This window comes from Triticum dicoccoides, chromosome 5A, assembly GCF_002162155.2.
Source record: "Triticum dicoccoides isolate Atlit2015 ecotype Zavitan chromosome 5A, WEW_v2.0, whole genome shotgun sequence".
Lineage (NCBI taxonomy): Eukaryota > Viridiplantae > Streptophyta > Magnoliopsida > Poales > Poaceae > Triticum > Triticum dicoccoides.
The window spans coordinates 707241216-707249265 of NC_041388.1; positions in this window are offsets into that span (position 1 = coordinate 707241216).

The following is an 8050-nucleotide window of genomic DNA, read 5'->3' on the forward strand; positions in this document are numbered from 1 at the left end:
CCCCACTGTCGTCGACGGGATGCGACCGTCGTCTACTTCCTCTGGCTTCGACTGAGTCCACTGCGTCCCAGATGGCAGGGGTGGAGGATCCTCTGGTCGCGGTGGCGTGTGATGTGGGCGTCACACGATGGCAGAGATGGGGCAACCTCCGATGGTAGTCTGATATGAGCGTCTGATGTGGTCTTTCCGGCGTCATGATCTGTTGGGCCTAGGTGCAGCAATGTCAGGTACAGACGCCGGCAGCGTTTCTGGGCTGATTCGGGCAGAGGGGTCCCATGGGAGAGCGTTGCATTCGCTCGGCTGCGAGAGCTTCTCGTCAGAAATTCTTTGCTTGGACCGTCATATCCTAGCAATATCTACTGCGAAAGCACAATGTTCAGAGACACCGGTGTATTTCTGGGTGCCTGCATGTCAATACAATCTAGTACAGTATAGTAGTATTTTGCTAGTAAACCTGGCACACAAGTCTAGTTTGTCTTTACATCTTTAATTAATGTTTAATTTCCTCTTCTAATTTAGTGCTAGTCTGCTAGAGTACATGATGATAGTTGCTGAAGCAAACTAATCCAACTCTATATATGTTTCATCTTCCTTGCAAAAACTTATCAATGAGTGGATGATTGGGTGGTGAAATTAGTGTCTTTTTAGTCAGCGGGGTGGTGAAATACGTGTTCTCTTTAGCTGGCTAACACTGTGACGCTTGTATGTTCTATAAATTATCAATCTTGAATTTTTTGAAGAGCATAGAAAGAGTTGCACAATCATATTTTCAGAGTTGCACATTGACTACCATGCAGTTGGTCGAGGATGTTGTCAAAGTTGCACATCCTACTGGAAGGAGTTGCTTAAGTTGATCTATTTTTGCTAGTCACACTTTTCTGTTGGCATCTGCAGTATTGTAGTTGCACATATAGTAGTTTTCAGTTGGATATGACCATTGAAAACTTGTACAACACTAATGTAAACTAGAAGCTTGTCGTCCTACAAGTAGGCCTCATCACTCCTCTTTTTTGCAACTAGGCAGGTCCCCTTATCCAATTTGTTTTGATTGGTTTGCCAACCAAGTAGTATAATTATTTCTGGATGGCAGTTTTTTCACTCAAGAAATTCATGTGCAACTTTCTTTTTAATTCTTGTGTAACTTGTTACCTTGAGTTGCCAACTTCATATGAAGAGTAACCATTTTTTCATTTTTTTCTACCCGTGTGCAACTTGTTAATTTAAGTTGCCAACTTCATATGTAAATGTAGCCTACCCACCCCCATTTTGTTGCCACCAGTGCAATCTTGTTAATTTTGACTAATATGTTTATTCTTTCTGTTTTGCAGAGACAAAATGGTTGGTGAAGGAGATGTGCCTGGCAGTGAAACAGAGGTTCATATTTTATTTTTATTTTATCCTATGACCATTTATTATGCTCTTTTCTTTTATCCTCTCAACAGTTCAATCTTTTTTTTCATTGTAGGATTTTCCAAATAGGACCTCTCGGTGGAACTCAAAACGGGCTGCTAAGCGGCAACTATGTGGCGCTGATAATGACTGGGATGGAGAGGATGATGACGTATCCCAGAGAGTATCTAAATGAGCTGGCATCCTCGGGCTTTTCTAGTTGCACAAGAGTACCTGATTAGTTGGCATCCTCAGTATTTCTAGTTGGACAATTCAATCCAACTAGTTGACATCCTCAGTCTTTTTGTAGCTGCGTTGACACCCTCGGCATTTTCTTCTAGAAGCCTGAAACCTGAATGTGCAATTCTGATTAATCATGCAAGTGCTGAATATTTCATTTTCCAAGAGTATCTAATTAATTGGCATCCTCAAGATTTTTAGTTGCACACGGGTATTCAATTAGTTGGCATCCTTAGCATTTCTACTTGCACAAACAGTATCCAACTAATTGACATCCTCAACCTTTCTAGTTGCACAAGAGTAACTATTTTTTAGTCCCATCTTCAAATTTTTGAGGGTTGCCCAAGAGTATATAATGACTTGGCACCCTCAGCCTTTCTAGTTCCACATGAGTATTTAATTAGTTGGCATCCTGAGCATTTTCTAGTTACACAATAGCATCTAACTAGTTGACATCCTCAGCCTTTCTAATTGCACAAGAGTAACTATTTTAGTTGGCATCCTCTGCATTTTGTAGTTGCACGACTAACATAATATCAAGTTGGCATCGTCGACCTTTCTTATCTAGTTGTTCTGAAGAACAACAAATATTTTGTATGTAGTGTTAACTAATCACCTTTGGCACCTTATGTTTGCAAAACCTCAGGTGATCACGTCGGAATATGATCACCTTTGGGCTTTGGCACCTTTTTCTAATGACAGAAATATAATTTCATCTTCTTTTCTGTTTCACTTTTAGTATATAAAACATCCTATATAACATATTTCCCCTATTGCAATTTGTGTGAGACAAGACTATTTGTACGCTCGTTTTTAATACTGTTCTTGTGCCTTTTCTAGTCTAGTTTCTTTGTTGCACACATTTACAGCAAAAGTTGACTTTGGATACAAGTTTGGTTGCACAATCACATGTTTATATTTGCACAGACAGCAAATCCAGTCTTTTTTAGTTTCATCTAGTCTGTGTGTTGGTTGCACACATTTTTTGTAGGAAAAGATAGCCTGAATGTAGTGTCTATGCAAATAGAAGCCCATATTTGTGCCAACTAAACATGGATCCAAAACCATATTTTCTTGCAATATGTGCAACCAACAGCCAAAAGACTAGAACATATGGACTCTAGTCTGGGCTGTATTGTTGCACACATTTGCATAAAAACGTTGGCTTGGACCCATGCTTAGTTCCACAAATATGTTCTTTTTGCAGAAACACTACACCCACTTCATCTTTTTAGTTGCACAAATATGTGCTTCTTTTTGCACAAACAGTACACCCAGTTCATCTTTCTAGTCCGGGCTGTTTGTTGCATACATTTTGCAGGAAAGTTGTCCTTGGATTAATGCTTAGTGTGCACATATATTTACTTTTTTATAGTTTTGGTTGTTGGTTGCACACATTGCAGGAAAATTTGGCTTGGATCTATGATTTAGTTGCACAAATATGTGCTTCTATTTGCAAAGACACTACATCCACTTCATGTTTCTAGTCTAGGCTGTTTTGTTGCACATTTTTTGTAAAACTAATCCCTTGTATCTATTTGCACACATCCAGGCAGAAGTTGGTTTTGCTACTGGGTCTAGTTGCACATAGTGGTGTTTAATTACACAGACATCATATTACTATTGCTACTCCCTCCAATTATGGAGAAGACTGGTGGAAGATCCAGAGGCAAAGGGGAAGGGAAAGTACAGAAGGGAGGATTAGGAGCCAGAAGTGAACTTACTTTGATTGATGCTGCCTGGTATGCTTCTTCTCCTCCCTCCTGTTACCACTTTAGTTCTTGTCAAAAAAATCAGCTTGTTTGGTTTGCCATGGTAGCTCTGTAGGTTTTTGGATCCAGGATGGGATCCCCTTTCTTTCATGGAGAAGGAGATGCCTTGGAGGAGGAAGTGTAGTTGAGGGAGGCGTGAGAGGCTTCTGGAGGGTAGTGGGGTCATGTGATAGCCACCAGGCCTTGGGTTTATGTTTCCGTTTCGTTGTTTTTGCTGGTCGGAAGCACACATCCATGTCTGTGTGTGTTGGTTGCACACATTTATAGCAAAAGTTGGCTTTTGGATCCATGATTAGTTTGCACATCTCTTTTCTAGTCTTGACTGTTTGGTTGCACACATAACAGGAAAAATTGGTTTTGGATCCATGTTTTAGTTGGCAGAAATATAGGCTTCTATTTGCACACATGGCATAAAAAGGTTTCTTTTGGAACCCATGCCTTTTAGTTTGTGCAAATATGTGCTTCTTCTGCACAAACAGTACATCCAGTCCATATTTTCTAGTATTTTGGCTGTTTGGTTGCACACATTGCACAAAAAGTTGGCATTGTTGGAACTGTGATTAGTTGCACAAACAGGAACATCCAGTCCATGTTTCTAGTTTGGGCTATCTGCAAAACTACTCCCTTGTGTCTATTTGCACACATCCAGGCAAAAGTTGGTTTTACTACAAGGTCTAGTTGCACAAAGTGGTGTTTAATTAAACAAAGATCAAATTTTCTCTTTTTTTGTTACTTCCTTGTGTCTATTTGCAGACATCCAGGCAAAAGTTGGTTTTACTATAGGGTATAGTTGCACAGAGTGGTGTTTAATTACACAGAGATCAGATTTTCTCCTTTTTTTGGCTTCTTGGTTTGCTACTCCCTCCAACTATGGAGAAGATCGATGGCAGATCCACAGACAAGGTGAAGGGGAAGTGGAGAAGAAGGAGACCCGTGGAGGAGGAAGTGTGGACGTGGGGGCATGGGGGGCTTTTTCTAGAGAGTACTGGGTTCACGTGATAGCGACTGGGCCTTGTTTTCTGTTTGGTGGACTTGTCTGGCTGATGGCCGCTCGCGAGCGCTACCGAGCCAATGGATTTTGCCCTGTTTGAGATGATAGCGACTGGGCCTTGTTTTCTGTTTGGTGGATTTTCTGTTTGGTGGATTTCCCTCTCTCCTCGCCCTGTTTGAGATGGGATCCATGTATGAGAACAAAGTATGGACTTTGGTTGACTTGCCCGATGATCGGCAAGCAATTGAGAATAAATGGATCTTCAAGAAGAAGACTGACGCTGACGGTAATATTACTGTCTACAAAGCTCGACTTGTCGCAAAAGGTTTTCGGCAAGTTCAAGGGATTGACTACGATGAGACCTTCTCACCCGTAGCGATGCTTAAGTCTGTCCGAATCATGTTAGCAATTGCCGCATTTTATGATTATAAAATTTGGCAGATGGATGTCAAAACTGCATTCCTGAATGGATTTCTGGAAGAAGAGTTGTATATGATGCAACCAAAAGGTTTTGTCGATCCAAAGGGAGCTAACAAAGTGTGCAAGCTCCAGCGATCCATTTATGGACTGGTGCAAGCCTCTCGGAGTTGGAATAAACGCTTTGATAGTGTGCTCAAAGCATTTGGTTTTATACAGACTTTTGGAGAAGCCTGTATTTACAAGAAAGTGAGTGGGAGCTCTGTAGCATTTCTAATATTGTATGTAGATGACATATTACTAATTGGAAATGATATAGAATTTCTGGATAGCATAAAGGGATACTTGAATAAGAGTTTTTCAATGAAAGACCTCGGTGAAGCTGCTTACATATTAGGCATTAAGATCTATAGAGATAGATCAAAACGCTTAATTAGACTTTCACAAACCACATACCTTGACAAAGTTTTGAAGAAGTTCAAAATGGATCAAGCAAAGAAAGGGTTCTTGCCTGTGTTACAAGGTGTGAAGTTGAGTAAGACTCAATGCCCGACCACTGCAGAAGATAGAGAGAATATGAAAGATGTTCCCTATGCATCAGCCATAGGATCTATCATGTATGCAATGCTGTGTACCAGACCTGATGTGTGCCTTGCTATAAGTCTAGCAGGGAGGTACCAAAGTAATCCAGGAATGGATCACTGGACAGCGGTCAAGAACATCCTGAAATACTTGAAAAGGACTAAGGATATGTTTCTCATATATGGAGGTGACAAAGAGCTCATCGTAAAAGGTTACGTTGATGCAAGCTTTGACACTGATCCGGACGATTCTAAATCGCAAACCGGATACGTGTTTACATTAAACGGTGGAGCTGTCAGTTGGTGCAGTTCTAAACAAAGCGTTGAGGCGGGATCTACATGTGAAGCGGAGTACATAGCTGCTTCGGAAGCAGCAAATGAAGGAGTCTGGATGAAGGAGTTCATATCCGATCTAGGTGTCATACCTAGTGCATCGGGTCCAATGAAAATCTTTTGTGACAATACTGGTGAAATTGCCTTGGCAAAGGAATCCAGATTTCACAAGAGAACCAAGCACATCAAGAGACGCTTCAATTCCATCTGGGGTCTAGTCCAGGTGGGAGACATAGAGATTTGCAAGATACATACGGATCTGAATGTTACAGACCCATTGACTAAGCCTCTTCCACGAGCAAAACATGATCAGCACCAAGGCTCCATGGGTGTTAGAATCATTACTGTGTAATCTAGATTATTGACTCTAGTGCAAGTGGGAGACTGAAGGAAATATGCCCTAGAGGCAATAATAAAGTTATTATTTATTTCCTTATATCATGATAAATGTTTATTATTCATGCTAGAATTGTATTAACTAGAAATATAATACATGTGTGAATACATAGACAAACAAAGTGTCACTAGTATGCCTCTACTTGACTAGCTCATTAATCAAAGATGGTTATGTTTCCTAACCATGAACAAAGAGTTGTTATTTGATTAATGGGATCACATTGTTAGGTGAATGATCTGATTGACATGACCCATTTCCATTAGCTTAGCACCCGATCGTTTAGTATGTTGCTATTGCTTTCTTCATGACTTATACATGTTCCTATGACTATGAGATTATGCAACTCTCGTTTGCCGAAGGAACACTTTGTGTGCAACCAAACGTCACAACGTAAATGGGTGATTATAAAGGTGCTCTACAGGTGTCTCCAAAGGTAGATGTTGGGTTGACGTATTTCGAGATTAGGATTTGTCACTCCGATTGTCGGAGAGGTATCTCTGGGCCCTCTCGGTAATGCACATCACATAAGCCTTGCAAGCATTAAAACTAATACGTTAGTTGTGAGATGATGTATTACGGAACGAGTAAAAAGACTTGCCGGTAACGAGATTGAACTAGGTATTGGATACCGACGATCGAATCTCGGGCAAGTAACATACCGATGACAAAGGGAACAACGTATGTTGTTATGCGGTCTGACCGATAAAGATCTTCATAGAATATGTAGGAGCCAATATGGGCATCCAGGTCCCGCTATTGGTTATTGACCGGAGATTTGTCTCAGTCATGTCTACATTGTTCTCAAACCGTATGGTCCGCACGCTTAACGTTACGATGACAGTTATTATGAGTTTATGCATTTTGATGTACCGAAGTTAGTTCGGAGTCCCGGATGTGATCACGGACATGACGAGGAGTCTCGAAATGATCGAGACATAAAGATTGATATATTGGACGACTATATTCGGACACCAGAAGGGTTCCGGGGAAGTTTCGGATAAAACCGGAGCACCGGGGGGTTACCGGAACCCCCCCGGGGGGTTAATGGGCCTTATGGGCCTAATGTGGAGAAGAGGAAGGGGCTGCCAGGGCAGGCCGCGCGCCCCCTCTCCCCCTAGTCCGAATTGGACAAGGAGGAAGGGGCGGCGCCCCCCCTTTCCTTCTCTCCCTCCACCTCTCCTAGTTGGACAAGGAACGGGAGGGGAGTCCTACTCCCGGTAGGAGTAGGACTCCTCCTGCGCGCCTCCTCTAGGCCGGCCGCACCCCCCTTGGATCCTTTATATACGGAGGCAGGGAGGCACCCTAGAACACACAAGTTGATCTTCGTGATCGTTCCTTAGCCGTGTGCGGTGCCCCCTTCCACCATATTCCACCTCAGTCATATCGTAGTAGTGCTTAGGCGAAGCCCTGCGTCGATAGAACATCATCATCGTCACCACGCCGTTGTGCTGACGAAACTCATCCCCGAAGCTTTGCTGGATCGGAGCCCGGGGAGCGTCATCGAGCTATACGTGTGCCAAGAACTCGGAGGTGCCGGAGTAACGGTGCTTGGATCGGTCGGATCGGAAGACGTACGACTACTTCCTCTACGTTGTGTCAACGCTTCCGTTGCGGTCTACAAGGGTACGTAGACAACACTCTCCCTTCTCGTTGCTATGCATCATCATGATCTTGCGTGTGCGTAGGAAATTTTTTGAAATTACTACGAAACCCAACAGAAAGAACTCCCAGAGGATGAAGAAGAGGCTCGACAGATCGTCCGTCGATCCAAGGCCTTTACTGTGATAAGAGGACAACTGTTCAGGGAAAGCGTTACTGGAGTCGGTCAGAAATGCATAACACCAGAAGAAGGTCGAATGGTCCTCAATGACATCCACTCGGGGACCTGTGGTCATCATGCGTCCTCTCGGGCCATCGTGGCTAAAGCATA